The sequence below is a fragment of the Urtica dioica genome, chromosome 8 (assembly GCF_054948205.1).
Source record: "Urtica dioica subsp. dioica isolate 48M chromosome 8, U.dioica_male_clone48M_v1_H2, whole genome shotgun sequence".
Lineage (NCBI taxonomy): Eukaryota > Viridiplantae > Streptophyta > Magnoliopsida > Rosales > Urticaceae > Urtica > Urtica dioica.
This window is the reverse complement of record NC_142763.1, coordinates 7,555,889-7,571,269: the sequence shown is the minus strand read 5'-3', so window position 1 is coordinate 7,571,269 and position 15,381 is coordinate 7,555,889.

The window sequence follows — 15,381 nt, the reverse complement described above, 5'->3', positions numbered from 1 at the left end:
AAGAGGTTCACCATAGCTAGCTCTTTCGTGTTTTATTTACTTTGCTTACTACCCAAGGTTCTCTCTTCAGTCCTATCCTACATTACGTATATATATGTGTTATTTATTACAGGGTTGTTTGGTGTGTACAAGCTGACAAGTTGACTTGATCAAATTATTATCTTCAAATTTATCTTCATTTCATTTCCGCATTGAATGAGACGGTATGCTATACCTCTCTATATACAGTTCACGTACGCACGTTGTGTAAATTTGCCAACGCACCAACGAATTGTCTCCGTTAATAATCGTCATCAGACATTTAATTCGTTGTCGGTGCAAAGTTTTACGAAGCTTGGGCTTGTGCGCTGAGTTTGCTACTTAAGGTCGTTTGAATTTGTATAAAACAAAAAACAAGCAAAAACAAAAATGAAATCATAGAATAGCTAGTCATTTAAATATATATTGTTGACCTGTAAAACTAGTACAACAATATCTTACGAAAATACACAGACTCCGAGTACGAAGGCTCCGAGAATAGAGACGATTTAGGCAAGACTTTCTCTTTATACAGACGAATCTGATACAAGAGAGCAATGTTTTCTAGAGGTTCTAAGTGAAAGAAAGTAAGTAAAAGTATTCCAAGAGTTCTGTGCCGTGAAAACCTCTGCGAGCTCCTATTTATACTTGTCTGGTGTAGCTTTGTGGTTGTGGGCTCTGACGGTTATTCTGGGGAACGTTGGGTGATCAATCCCACGTTTTAGACGGTTTTTCGGGTAACTGCCACTCCCATTTTGCTGAGGCGGACGGTTACTTCTCTTCGTATGATTTTGGAACCATCGAGGTGTGCGTTTACGCATTTGAAACATGTTTTCTTTTGGTTTGACTAGTCTTTGACCCACAATCTTCTCTTCTTTCTGAAGTTCTGATCGGTAGGTTTCGTTCTTGTCTTATGAATGGTTCGTTCCTTTTCAATGGACAGCCCTTGGGTCTATTCTACCTGAGCTTGATGCTGGATTCTTTTTTCTGCTCGGGAGTCTGACTAACCTACTCGGTGTCTGACTAATTTATCCCGTAACAGCAGCCCTCCAGTTTCTTAGTATTTTTAGCCAAAATGGTAAGGAACTATTTCGGTTTAATTGATGGCCGTGTTCATCTTTGCTTGTTCGTCTCGGGATGACCCGAGTAGAATTCTACATTCCTTTCTTTTTCGTAGGGTATCGTACGACGTCGTTTGTCTTTGGTACTGTTGAATCATCGCGTCCTTTCGCTTCGACGATCAGATATGTTTGGCTTCTTGGACAAGCTTAATCCTATCCGTTCGTGTGGTCTTTATATAAGGCCTTTTCCGAAATTTTGACTTCATTTTACTTTTCGTCTCAAATTTCGCTCTTGGTGCGTTCTCGGTTTGGTCTGCCTACTCGGATTGTGCTCCCAGTTCTCTCGTCTTTTGTTCGGATCTTCCGACCTTCAAACTTGTGGGTAAGGTTTCTTTATCGTTAATCTGATATATTTCTTTTTGTTTTAAGGCCGTTACTCGGTGATCTGTACTTTCCTTTACTTCTCGTATTCGGACCCTCCGGACTTTGGGGATCATAGTTTCTCAACTTCCTTAGGGACATGGGAGGACTTGCGCGTCCTGACCTGGGTTTTGACCCCCGTGTTGTTCGGCGATTGGAGCCCGACCCCGATAATGTTATCTTGTTGGATGGGACCACGTTCCTTTTTCTCAAGAGTCGAGTTTGGTATCATATCCCAAAGATCGGATGGGACCGTCCCGTAGTCGCTTACGAAGAATCGTGCGTGTATCCCAGTCCCGAGTCCGAGGGGGTTGGTAACGAGGCAAGGGTTTTTGACTCGTCTTCCCTATCGTGTAGGGATACCATGGTTTTGGAGATATCGTCCTCGTCCGCTTCTTCGACGAGAAGCGACTCGGAATCTCGAGAAACGATGAGCACTTCTCTTTCACATGACCATGACGAAGGGTATTCCCAAGGCGCTCCAGGTTCGAGCGGGAGGACTTTTGGGGTAGATCTTCCAGAGGAAAAAGATGAGGCCCTGGTGTTTCAACGTAAAGAAGGCCAATTTTCGGCCAAGATTTGGACTTCTCGGGTTACCGAGAGATATACACAAGACCTGAGAGAGGAGTTTGAGATCGCGGATGGGATCGTCATCTCGGCCCCTTCAGAAGATGAGAGGGCTGATCAGCCCATGCCGCGAAGATTGCCTTCAACAAGGCTATCTTGAATGTGATCAGAGGGTTACCAATGCATCCTCTCATATCTCAGTTTATCTCCGACCTGGGGTGTTCTCCTACTCAGCTCGTCCCTAATGTATATAAGATTTTTGTTGGGATGGCTGTGCTATGGGCGAAGGTTTATAGTCGTCCCGTCACCTTAGAGGATTTCTCTCAGTATTATTCGCTCAAGTCGACTCCGGGACAGCACGGTTATTATTATGCTCGGGCCCATGATGATCAGTCTAGAGTTGTCACTCGTCTTCCTTCCAGCCAGAAAAATTGGAAGGATTATTTCTTTTGGATTGAGGGGGACGCTTTCTACGAGAGATGCCCCATAAAAGCTTCGTTCTCGGAATTGGGTGTGACTCTGGTTTGGTTTTCTTTTAATTGAGATCAGATTTCTTATATGGTTTCCTTATTCGTTGTATGTTTTGTTTCAGGTTCCCTTCCGCAATATCCCGAAGATGAGCGACCGCTTCATTCTGAGATTTTCGATATCTCGGAGGCTGATCGATCAACTTTTGTTCTGCCAGATCCGGACTTGCTCGACCAATACTACTATTATCCATATTCGAGTAAGTATTTGTATTGGATTGATTATGTACTTAATCTTTTCTTGTTCTCATTTACTTGCCTTGCTTAACAGAAATCGCAAAGATGGCAAGAAAAAGAGCTGCTCCCGAGCAGGTCCCTCCAAATCCGAAACGCTCTAAGGCCCCCAAAACTACTGCTCCGACCAGGCGGACAGCTCCATCTTCCTCGAAGATTTCGGAGTGTCCTAGTCCTTCCCCTGGGAAAAACCAGATCGAGCCTTCTACTATTTCTGATCACCTGACACCGATCATCTCCTTCCTTCATGAACATCTTCCTGCCGAGAAGGTTCAGATGATTCAGAAGTCGGAGCCATTGGAAAGGCTTTCTCAAGTTACCGACTCCGTGGTTTCGGTATGTTCTAACATTCAGCTAGTCGGATTCTCATTCATTTCTTTCTCTAATTTTGAACTTATCCCTTCGAATCCTTGCAGAGCTTTGTTGGGTGATTGGCCTGGTCGGATCATTGAGTTCCGAGCTCTCATCTTTGAGGCGACGCAACGATCACTTCCTAAAGGAGAGGGACGCGGCCAAGGAAGAGGTGGCGAGGGTTAGGTCGGAGCTCGAGCAGAAATTCCAGGAAGACCTCGAGGCTGCTCGTTTAGCGGCGGTTGAAGCGTACAAAGCTTCCGAAGATTATCGCAACATGCGAGATGATCTTTATACCGCTGGGATCAACGAAGCCGTTCGAATCCTTGGCCCGAAGAATCCTTCGCTGGATACTACGGACCTCGACGGGGATTCGGAGTCAATGGAAGAAGATCCCGAGCAGAGAGCCAATGATGACCAAGATTAGGAGTTCCTTGTTTTTTTTATTAACTCGCTTGTGTTTCGAACGATTGATCCGTGGTCGGATTTCTTTTGTTATGTAACTTTTTGGTAACCCGTTTGGGTTTTGAACAGTTGATCTGTAGTCGGAGTTAATTTATTTGAGTTTTCTAAACTTGGCAAAACAAAGTATAACTAAGTAGAAAGTATATTTTTATTTTTATTTTTTAAAAAAACTGGTTTTAATAAAACATTTTTAAAAGTTTGTTTGCCAATTATCCTGCCGCCTAGTTTATTTTGCCGTGAATGTGTTAAAACCGTGTTTCAAGCACCGAGTAGAATAATATGAGTAAACAAGGGATAATTTTTTCTGAAAATCACAAGTACATGCGACCAAGCCGCTTTTGAAATAGAAAATACAATAAATGCGACCAAGCCGCTTTTTGAAATTGTAAAAATAATAAATGCGACCAAGCCGCTTTTTGAAATTGTAAATACAATAAATGCGACCAAGCCGCTTTTTGAATATTTAAAATGGAAATACTTAAACGTAGAATCGTCGAAGGTGCTCGGCATTCCAGGGGTTTTTCTCCATATCACCGCTCAATTGTTGTAATCGGTATGCCCCGTTTCCGAAGTCTTCTCGGATGATGTAGGGTCCTTCCCAGTTTGCGTTGAAGGCTCCCTCCTGGTGGATTTTGGTGTGGAGAAAAACCCTTCTGAGGACTTTGTCGCCGACTTTGAATGATCTTGGTCGGACTTTCCTGTTAAAATACCGAGTAACTTTTTGTTGGTTAGCGAGATTTCTTAATCTGGCTTTTTCTCGTTTTTCTTCTAGCAAGTCTAGATTAATTTTTAAAATATTGTTGTTTACCTCTGTTGAGTAGTTTTCTCTTCTCACTGTTGGTATCATGACATCGGTCGGGATGACCGCGTCGGAACCGTATGCGAGGGAGAAAGGCGTTTCGCCAGTTGCGGAGTGCTCGGTGGTTCTGTATGACCAGAGGACTTCTTGGAGCATATCCACCCACTCTGACTTCTGTTCGTCTAACTTCGTTTTTAGGCCGTGTTTTATTGTTTTGTTGACGGCCTCCACCAATCCGTTGGACTGTGGTCTGACTGGAGTAGAAAAAACCTTGTTAATGCCATATTTTTCACAAAAACTTTTGAAGGAATCGCAGTCAAATTGAGTTCCGTGGTCGAATACAATTTTGACTGGTATCCCAAACCGAGTAATAATATTTTTCCATAGAAATTTCTCAATTGCACGAGCAGTTATTTTATTTAAGGGCTCGGCTTCAACCCATTTTGAAAAATAATCGATGGCTACAATCGCGTACCTGCATCCACCTCGGCCTGTTGGCAAAGCTCCGATTAAATCTATTCCCCATTCTGCGAATGGGATCGGGCATGAGAGGGAGATGAGTGGATTAGGAGGAAGCCTCGGGATGTTAGAGAACTTCTGGCATTTGACGCATTTTTGTGTCATGTGCCGAGCGTCGGCCTTTAGTGTTGGCCAGTAGAGTCCTTGCCGGATGATCTTTTGTGCCAACGTTTCGCATCCGATGTGACTTCCGCATATTCCTTCATGGATCTCTTTGAGAGTATATTCAGCTTCGTCTTCGTCTAGTCATTTGAGGGGAGCCTGAGAAAATCCTCTTTTGTAGAGATTTTGACCTTCTAAGAAATACCGAGCAGCTCTGAATTTCAAGCTTCTAGCCTCATTTTTATCTTTGGGCAGAGCTCTATGCTGCAAGTACTCCCTGATCGGAGTTTGCCATGACTTTCGTTGATCGACCTGAAGCATATGGGGAGCCTGCTCAATGCTAGGTTGCCCAATCTTGATGACTGGGATTGACTCCGAGTCGGATCCTTGGGTGGCAAACTTCGCTAATGCATCGGCCTCTTCGTTCATGGCTCTGGGGACTTGGGTGATTTCGCAAAGTTTGAATTCGTTCGCCAGGTTTCTGGCTTTCTCGGCATATAGCGACATCTTTTCGCCTTTTGCCTGAAATTCAAATTTCATTTGATTAACAATTAACTGAGAATCCGAATATACTTTGAGCTTTTTGATTTCTAAATCTTTTGCTATTTGTAGCCCATGTATCATAGCTTCGTACTCAGCTTCATTGTTTGAAGCATTGAAATCGAATTTTAAAGCGAATTTTACCTTGTCTCCTTCTGGACTGGATAGCGCAATCCCGACTCCAGACCCCTTTTCGTTGGCTGCTCCGTCTACGTACATGTCCCAAATTGGGAAATCAATTGGTCTGTACGTGAATTATGCAATGAAGTCGGCTACTGCATGTCCTTTGATTGCTGGTCGGGGGCTGAAGCGTATATCATATTGTGTCAGCTCGATCGACCATTTCAATAGTCTTCCGGACACATCAGGTTTTTGCAGCACCTGGCGTAGCGGGAAATTGGTAAGGACTGTAATCGGATGCGCGAGGAAATAGTGTTTCAGCTTCCGAGAAGCGGTGATGAGGGCGAAGGCTAGCTTTTCGAGCTCCGGGTATCTTCCTTCCGCCTCGTTGAGACGTCGCGAAGTATAATAAACCGGGACCTGGTGTTTTCCCTCATTCTTGATTAACGCTGAACTCACTGCATGCTCCGATACGGCTAAGTAAATTTCCAGGGGCTCTCCTTCCTGTACTTTTCTTAAAGTAGGAGGCCATGGCAAGTGTTCTTTTAGAGACTCGAAAATCTCATTGCATTGCTTGGTCCATTCAAATTCCTTGGAGCCTCTGAGCGCATTAAAGAAGTGAATAATTCGATCGGTTGACCTTGAAATAAAACGGCTTAATGCAGCTATGCACCCTGTCGACTTTTGCACTTCTTTTACATTCCGCGGTGGTGTCATGTTCCATAAGGCTGTGATCTTCTCTGGATTTACTTCGATGCCTCGTTCATGAACGATGAAACCTAAAAATTTACCTGCAGAGACACCGAACGTACATTTTAGAGGATTCAATTTCATGCAATATTGTCTTAAAAGTTCGAATGATCTTCTAAGATCGTCCGTATGTTCATTTATTTTTCGGCTTTTAACCAGCATTATGCTTCCATCGTAATCCCGAGTAATTCAGCGAACATACGATTTACTAATCTTTGGTATGTTGCTCCAGCATTTTTTAATCCAAAGGGCATTACTGTGTAGCAGTATAGTCCTCGGTCAGTTATAAATGCTGTGTGATCCTGGTCGGGACCATACATAGGGATTTGATTGTAGCCAGAGTAGGCATCCATGAAGCTTAAAATTTCATGACCTGATGTGGCGTCTACTAATCTCTCCTATAGTTATTGGGAGTGGGACTACTCCCTTAGGCTGGATTGAGTCTCCTGTGAAACCATAGAGATTTTCAGGAGAAGGAGCTAATGCGTCTTGCTTAAGACCCATCTTGTGAAATGTGTCTTCATAGAGCACGTCGACAGCACTCCCAGTGTCCACCAATATTCGGTGAACGTTCCTGTTTCCGATAAGAGCTGATATGACTAGCGGATCGTTGTGAGGAAACATCACTCACCGAGTGTCTTCTGTTGTAAAGGTGATCGGCTCCGAGCTAGGTTTGGCTATCTTGTTAGGCATTTGTTCGACTGTAAACAAGATTTGTCGGGGTCCCGCGTAGGCCTCTCTTACATAGCTCTTTTGAGCGCTCCTTGAAGTTCCTCCCACATGTGGTCCTCCGACTATGAGTGAGATTTCAGCATACGCCTCACCTTTTTGTTCATCTTGATCCCCGTGCTCGGCCTTGAATTTCTTCAATGCTCCTCTTTGGATCAAAGCTTCTATAGCCTCTTTGAGGTTGAAACAGTCAGCAGTGCGGTGACCGATGTCCGCGTGGAAAGCACAATATTTTGTTTTATCTCTCTTTGAGATATCTTTCTTGATCGGCCTTGGGTTAGGGAAATCTTCTTTGTCCTGTGTAAGACTAAATATCTCCTCTATCGGGGTATTGAGTTTATGATATTTATCAAACTTACTGGAAAAAGGCTTCAGAGGTCCTACTCCAGACCGGCTCTTCTTTGGTGGGCGGTTATCCTCAGAATGTCGCTCCCTATGCTCTTCTCGGTAACTCTTCGGTGGCTTTGCTTTTCTTGCCGCCAACCTTGCTTCCTCCGCGTTGATATATTTCTGAGCTCTTTTCAGGAAATCGTTGTAGTCCTTTGGACTAGTCTTCTGAAGTGACCACCAGAACTCTGATTCGGTTCGGACGCCGGAGGAGATCCCGAAGAGCTTAAAGTCTTCATTCAGATCGTCAACCTGAAGAGCTTGCTCCGAGTAGCGATTACTAAAATCTTTCAATGATTCGTCATGGGCTTGTCTTACCGCTAGCAGCCTTTCTTTGGGATTTTTCCCCGAGCTGGAGCCGACAAACTGTTCCATGAATTTTCTGGATAACTGCTTTCAGGATCCTATGGAGTTCGGCTTTAGTTTTCTATACCACCTTTTGGCTGAGCCAGTTAGAGTGATAGAGAACGCTCTGCACATAACTTCTGGTCCCGCCCCTTGCAACAGCATCCAAGAAGAAAAAGTGTCTAGATGGTCTCCCGAGTCGGTCTTTCCATCGTATACTGGGATGCTTGGCATCCTGAAACGATCAGGCAACGGGTGTTCCAACATGCGTGCTGTGAAAGGGGAGACAGCTTCTCCAACTTTCGGGATAGACTCCTTCTGACCTAGGGCCACCTCTTCGATTCGACGCTCCAATCTTCTAAAATTTGTTTTGTTGGTGCTCGCGCTGTCTTCAGTTTCCGAGCTTACCATGCTATTTATGAAAGTGTTTGAATGACCTTTGTCCATAGTAGGCTGGTACCGATCAGGAATCTTTTCCTGACTGGACTGCTCCTTCTCGGATTCAGAGTCATCTTCCATCCTCTCATACCGATCTTTAGCATGTTTCCGAGATTTCTTAACCTGCGAATCCTGCCCGATGGGTTCTTTTCCTGATCGGTGTGAGGGTTCTTCATCTGGGATCACTACCGCGCTTCGCAGTGTGACTTTCTTCGCCTGCAGCCTTCTCTTCAGCTCCCTGTTATTCGCCTCTAAGATCGAAATACGCTCTTGCATCTGTCTGAATTGTTCTTCGAGACTAGGTTCCGGGAGTAGTTCAGCTATTTCTTCCAATGTGAGAGGCAAGGTGCGATTGTGATGTTCTATCTCTGTCTCCTGGTTGGGGACAGTGATCGGGGTGGATGAACTAGCCATATTCTTCAGCTTTACCCCCTCCTTCTAGCGCCAACTGTTGACCTGTATGTTGGAATCGATCTAGGGTTTGAGAAAATAATTAACGCTTCGGTAAGCGGCGGAATTTTAAAAATTTTCTTTTACAAGTAAAACAGTTTTTACTAACCTAGACAAGTGCAAGTACATGTAATTAAAAACCAATATGAGCTAGAAGTTTACTAACCTTTCTTGAAGCTTGAACTTTGAAGAAGCTTTTGGAAAGTTTGCAACGCTCGTCTCCCCTCGCAGCACGTCTCTCTTTCTTTCCTCGGCACCTCGAGCAACCACGAAAGTTTCTATCACTAAATCACTCGAAAAGAAGGAATCAGTGAGTGGACACTTTTAAACACTACGACTTAAGAACGAGTCTCGAAGTCACAGAGCTAAACACTAGGTCGAGTGAGGACCTAGGTGCCAAGACAAGAAAAAATCGAAAATAAACTAGAGAGAGAGAAGAGGGGCGGCAACCACAAGTTCTAGAGAGAGAAGCTCTCAATCTCTAACTTATGTGGAATGAATGGAATGAAGGGAATGAGGCCTCTATTTATAGGGGAGGTTTTACCTTCAATAAGGTAGTTTCCTCTTTCATTGAATATCACATATTCATGGGCAAATATTGCTCTCCTTCCCTTAGAGTCACTCGGCCAAATAGGCTTCTAGAAGCCCTTGGATTTGTTTCCTTTTTTTGTTCCATTCCTTGCTTGTTTCTTGTGTTGGGCGCCTACCTCTTATTTCCCTTAGAGGAAATTTGTTTCCTCTTTTTCTTTTGGCAAGTATCTTCATACATTTATGCACAAAATATTCTCTCTTGTCTCTTGGGTATTTGGGCGCCTATAGTGATGCTAAAAAGGCCTTCTAGAAGCTTTTCCACTTGTTCATGACAACATGAAAAAGGCCCATTAAGAATTTTCAATAAAATTCTTATGAAATGAAATTAATTCACAAGGCCCAATAAACAAGTTATGGCCGAGTGACATTAAGTCATCAAATGACCTTGTCAAAAAATTTATTGACATTCATTTCATCCTTTGTCTCAAAAGACAAAAATACCCTTTTAACTATTTTCGTTCTTGTTTTGACTTAGCTTCCAGTTTAACTATTCCTATCGATGTGATTCGTGACAGTGACCTCATGGACCCAAATGAACAAAGTTTGAGCTAAACACTTGGACTCAAAAGTTCACAAACCTTTTCCAAGTTTAGCTTAATGCCAACTGACTCCACTAAAGAGCTGACACTGAAAATCTCTCGGTTCAAATGAATTTATTTTCTACTCAAGAATTCGACTTAATTACGATGAGCGGATCCACTGAATATTATCTATGTTTACCCTTCATGAATGTCATCAGCTAGTCGGTATTTACTAAATTACCATTTTACCCTTCTAGCTGTTATTTCCTCAACTCCTTTGTCGCTTGTGAATAAGTTAGAAACAATGTATTGACGATGAGCTAACAAGTCACATTGTTTCATCCAAAAGAGTCAGGACTCAATTTGGACACTGGCCAGTTCATTTATTCACACTCCAAGGAACAAAGCATGAGGTGACATACATTGCATTTCAGCAATCTTGTACATGAATTCCATATCTATGAGAACTTCACAAAGTTACTCATGACATACTCACAACTTAGTATTTCACCAATAGGCCCTGTTCGGAATGACATAGTGAGTCCGAACTCTGACTTTCTCAAATGAGAATACTAAGGTGTGAAATGGCATGTCTCATTTCAGGATTAAGGTAAGCATGATGCAATTCATACATAGTGACTTCGAGACATAAGAGGTTAAATGGTTTGTTCTTATATTGTCTCTAGAAGTGCACTGGTCAATTCAGTACCTTCGGAAGATACCTAGAAGAACTATAGAGTCCCCAACTCTCAATGCCTCATAACCAGACATCATAGATTCTTCTAACAATCATACTGAGGTCAATAGTCCTTTGACCCTAAGATTGCGAATATATCGTTTTAAGCAAACTACGAAGAGTTTGTTCATGCAAATCTACATTTGTCTCTTCGTAAGTTGTTAAGTTTGTTTATGGACTAAAAGACTAAGGTTTTATCATAAAGCTTCAAACAAAGAAAGAATGAATGAACGTTTCAACTTTGTTAATGAATAAGCAATTACAAGCAAGAGTCTTCGTAAGACTATATGACATCAAATGTACATAAATAGACACTACTACTCTTCTTGTGGGCACCATTGACAACAAACTCCCACTTGACTCAAAGAAGATGTGAGTAGTCCTACATGCCTAATCCCTCTCGAAGTTGGTCGAAGACCATGTTCGCTAGGGCCTTGGTGAATGGATCTTCCAGAGATCTACTTCACCTCCACGTCTCCGCGTTGCGCGATCTCTCGAATCAAATGGTATTTCCTCTCAATATGTTTAGAGCGCTTATGGCTTCTAGGTTCCTTTGAGTTAGCGACAGCCCCACTATTATCACAATAAAGGGTCATGGGCTCGTCGATGTTTGGAACAACTTCCAAATACTTAAGGAATTTTCTAAGCCATACAGCCTCTATGGATGCTTCACAAGCAGCCACATATTCTGCTTCCAATGTGGAGTCAGCAACGCAAGATTGCTTAATACTTCTCCACACAACAGCTCCACCATTAAGGATGAACACAGATCCCGAAGTGGATTTCCTGGAATCCTTATCCGCTTGAAAATCGGAGTCGGTATATCCCGTCATAGTCAGGTCAGTACCTGAGTATGTAAGCATCAAGTTCCTAGTTCTTCGAAGATACTTAAGAACATGCTTAACAGCAATCCAGTGCTCGGGTCCAGGGTTGGATTGGAAACGGCTAACTACGCCAACGGCGAAACATATATCAGGTCTAGTGCAGAGCATAGCATACATAAGGCTTCCTACGGCAGAGGCATAAGGAATTTTCCTCATGTCTTCAATCTCTTGTGCAGTTTTGGGAGACTGGTCCTTAGAGAGTGAAACTCCATGCCTAAAGGGTGTTTGGCCCTTCTTGGAGTCTTGCATCGAGAAGCGATCCATTACCTTATCAATATAAGATGCTTGAGAGAGCGACAGGGTCCGGTTTTTCCTATCTCGAAAGATTTGGATTCCCAGAATGTACGCGGCTTCTCCTAGATCCTTCATATCGAATTGCTTTGCCAGCCAGACCTTAACCTCAGATAACTTACCCACGTCATTACCAATGAGTAGTATATCATCGACATATAGTACCAGAAACACAACTTTGCCTTCGTGTATTAACTTGTAAACACAAGGCTCATCTATTGACTGTTCAAAGCCGAAGCTCTTTACAGTTTTATCGAATCTAATATTCCATGACCTAGATGCTTGCTTTAGTCCATAAATGGATTTAAGCAACTCACAAACGTTGGTCTCTTGACCTCTATCCACGAAACCGTCTGGTTGAGCCATGTAAATGCGCTCGTCAAGATTGCCATTCAGAAAGGCTGTCTTGACATCCATTTGCCTGATCTCATAGTCGAGAGCTGCAGCTATGGATAGGAGTATACGGATGGATTTAAGCATCGCGACTGGCGAGAAGGTTTCTTCATAGTCAATCCCTTCTTGTTGGGTATAACCCTTCGCCACAAGTCGTGCTTTGAACGTCTCAACGTTCCCATCAGGACCCCTTTTCTTCTTGTATATCCACTTACACCCTACGGGTTTAATCCCTTTAGGAAAGTCTACAAGTTTCCAGACATTGTTGACATACATCGAGTGCATTTCAACTTTCATGGTGTCAAGCCAAAGGTTTGATTCAGAACAAGCCATCGCTTGGCTATAGGAAACAGGGTCATCCATGTCGGAGACGGCTACAAGAGAGTCTCCATAAGACATGTACCTGTCAGGCTTTTGAGTAGCCCTCCCACTACGTCGAAGTACTACTTGACGAGATTCTGATGAGTTAGGTTGTGTTTCAGTTGGGGTAAGAACAGTTCTTACAGATGAGGTAGAAGCTTCCTCACCCAACTTTTCTTCAAGCACAATTTTGCTTCTAGGTTTCGCATCCTTCATAAAGTCCTCCTCAAGGAAACGAGCATTCGTGCTAACGAAAGTCTTATCGTCCTCGGGACTATAGAAAGTAAAACCTTTGGTTTCCTTCGGATATCCTACAAACAGGCACAATTCTGACCTACTAGCCAACTTGCTAGTCTTTTGCCTCAGCACGTGTGCAGGGCAACCCCAAATTCGGATGCGGCCAAGATTCACTTTATGGCCAGTCCATCTCTCATAAGGAGTACCAGGAACCGTTTTAGACGGAACTTGGTTCAGAATGTAGGCGGCTATTTCGAGGGCATATCCCCAAAAGGAAAGCGGGAGTGATGAGTAACTCATCATCGATCTAACCATCTCCATAAGAGTTCGGTTTCTTCTCTCTGACACTCCGTTTTGTTGAGGTGTGCCAGGTGCGGTAAGCTGAGAAGCGATACCTTCTTCTTTAAGAAAGTCATCGAACTCTCCAGACATATACTCACCACCTCGATCAGATCGAAGGGTTTTGATCACTTTGCCAGTTTGCTTTTCCACTAAAGCCCTAAAGACCTTAAATACGTTAAAGGTCTCGGATTTGTGTTTAAGCAAATAGACAAACCCATATCTTGAGTAATCATCGGTGAAGGTAACGAAGTATTCGTATCCTCCACGTGCCTGTTGGTTGAGCGGACCACATACATCAGAATGTATTAGTTCCAGCAACTCAGTGGCTCTTCGACCCTTATCGGAGAAAGGTCGCTTAGTCATTTTTCCTTCTATGCAGGATTCACAAGTAGGTAGTGAACCTATTGCAGAGGCTTGGAGTGGACCATCCCTCACAAGTCTCTTAATCCTATCTAGACTGATATGACCAAGTCTTAAGTGCCAGAGGTATGTTGATTTCGTTAGATCGGAGGATTCAGAAAGTTTGATCCTCTTTGGCTCCCTAATTAGATCGTTATCTATTTCGGTGTCTAAAAGAGAAGGTTGAGTGGGATAGATGTAAAAAAGACCATTCTTCATACATGCATCAGTGACGAAAGAATTAGAAAAAGAAATACGAATTCCATTCTTTATAAACTTTAAATAATAAACTTGCTCGAAAAGTTGAGCAACAGATACTAGGTTTTTCCCAAAGGAAGGAACATAATAAACATTATTCAAATTTAAAGTTCGATCTTCAAAAGATAGCGTCACGGATCCCACAGCCTTCGCAGACACCACGCTCTCATCACCCCACTTAAGCAGAAGTCGCCATCCTCTAAGCTTTTGCTTTTCCTAAAACCAGTCAAGGAGCAGCAAATATGGTTAGTAGCAGCGGAGTCAATAATCCACGATGATACATTATCAGCTACTAAACAGGCTTCAGTAACAAGTACAATACCTTTTTCTTTGGTTTTGAGGTAGGCAGGACAGTTCCTACGCCAGTGACCAGGCTCGTTGCAGTGGTGGCACTTGTCGTTAGACTTGTCCACCTTTGGAGCCTTTGGCGCCTTCTTCTTCGTGTGAACCTTAGGTTGGTTCTTCTTCTCGGCGTTGCGAGGTCTCTTCTTAGATCCAGAGGTGGAGGCAGTAGCATGTACTTCTCCTTGAGCCCTCCTTTTCTTAGTGAGTGCCTCAGCGGTTTGAAGTTCCTTCATGAGCTCGGTAACAGTGTACTCTAGCTTGTTCATGGAATAATTCAACTTGAAGGTATCAAAGGTTTCGGGGAGAGTTTCCAAGATCATATCTATTTTAGTCTCCCCATCAATCTCAGATCCAAGAATCTCCATCTCGTTGAGATAGCTAATGATCAGCATCATATGATCTCTAACGGGAGTTCCAGCCTTCATACGACAGTTCATGAATTGTCGGACCGCTTGTTGCCTAGCTTGACGTCCTTGCCCTCCAAACATCTCATGGAGATTGTAGAGCATATCGGTGGCAGTTTCATAATCACGATGTTGTTGTTGCAACACATTGTTCATCGATGCCAAAATATAGCATCTCGCAATCTCATCGGATCGAAGCCAGGCCGCCAGGACGTCTTTCTCCTCTTGCGTCGAATCATCATTCGTTTAAGGACAGGGGGTGGTGAGAACCCATTTGTGCTTGTCGACAGTAAGGACTATGTCGAGGTTACGTTTCCAGTCGACGTAATTGTCGCCTTCGAGTTTATTCGAGGAAAGAATTGTAGAGAGAGGGTTGAGAGACATATTGCCTATAAAAGTTGAAACAAGTTTATGATTAGTCTTTGGTTTAGGATTTAAGTTTTATTAAGACTTTTGTAAAATCCAAAGGTGTTATAAACCAAACGATAATTTACTCTCTCAAGAGAAGGCCGCAAAAAATCTCCATTTATAAGTAAATGACACATCATTAATGCTAAGCCAAGATGTCAATACATCTATTTTGACTAGCCACCTTTTAAATTGGTTTGATCACTCACATCCTTTCGCAGGGCCTCAAGGGAGGATACTAGGGATTGAGCCTAAGCGTGCAACCAACCACTTAGTCCAAAAGATCAGCTTTGAAAAACAATCCCCCAAGGGGAGGCCTTGCCATCATTGCATCACTCTCGGACGTAGCTCATTGAGCAATGATCGAAGCAATAACGCCTTGGAGTACTC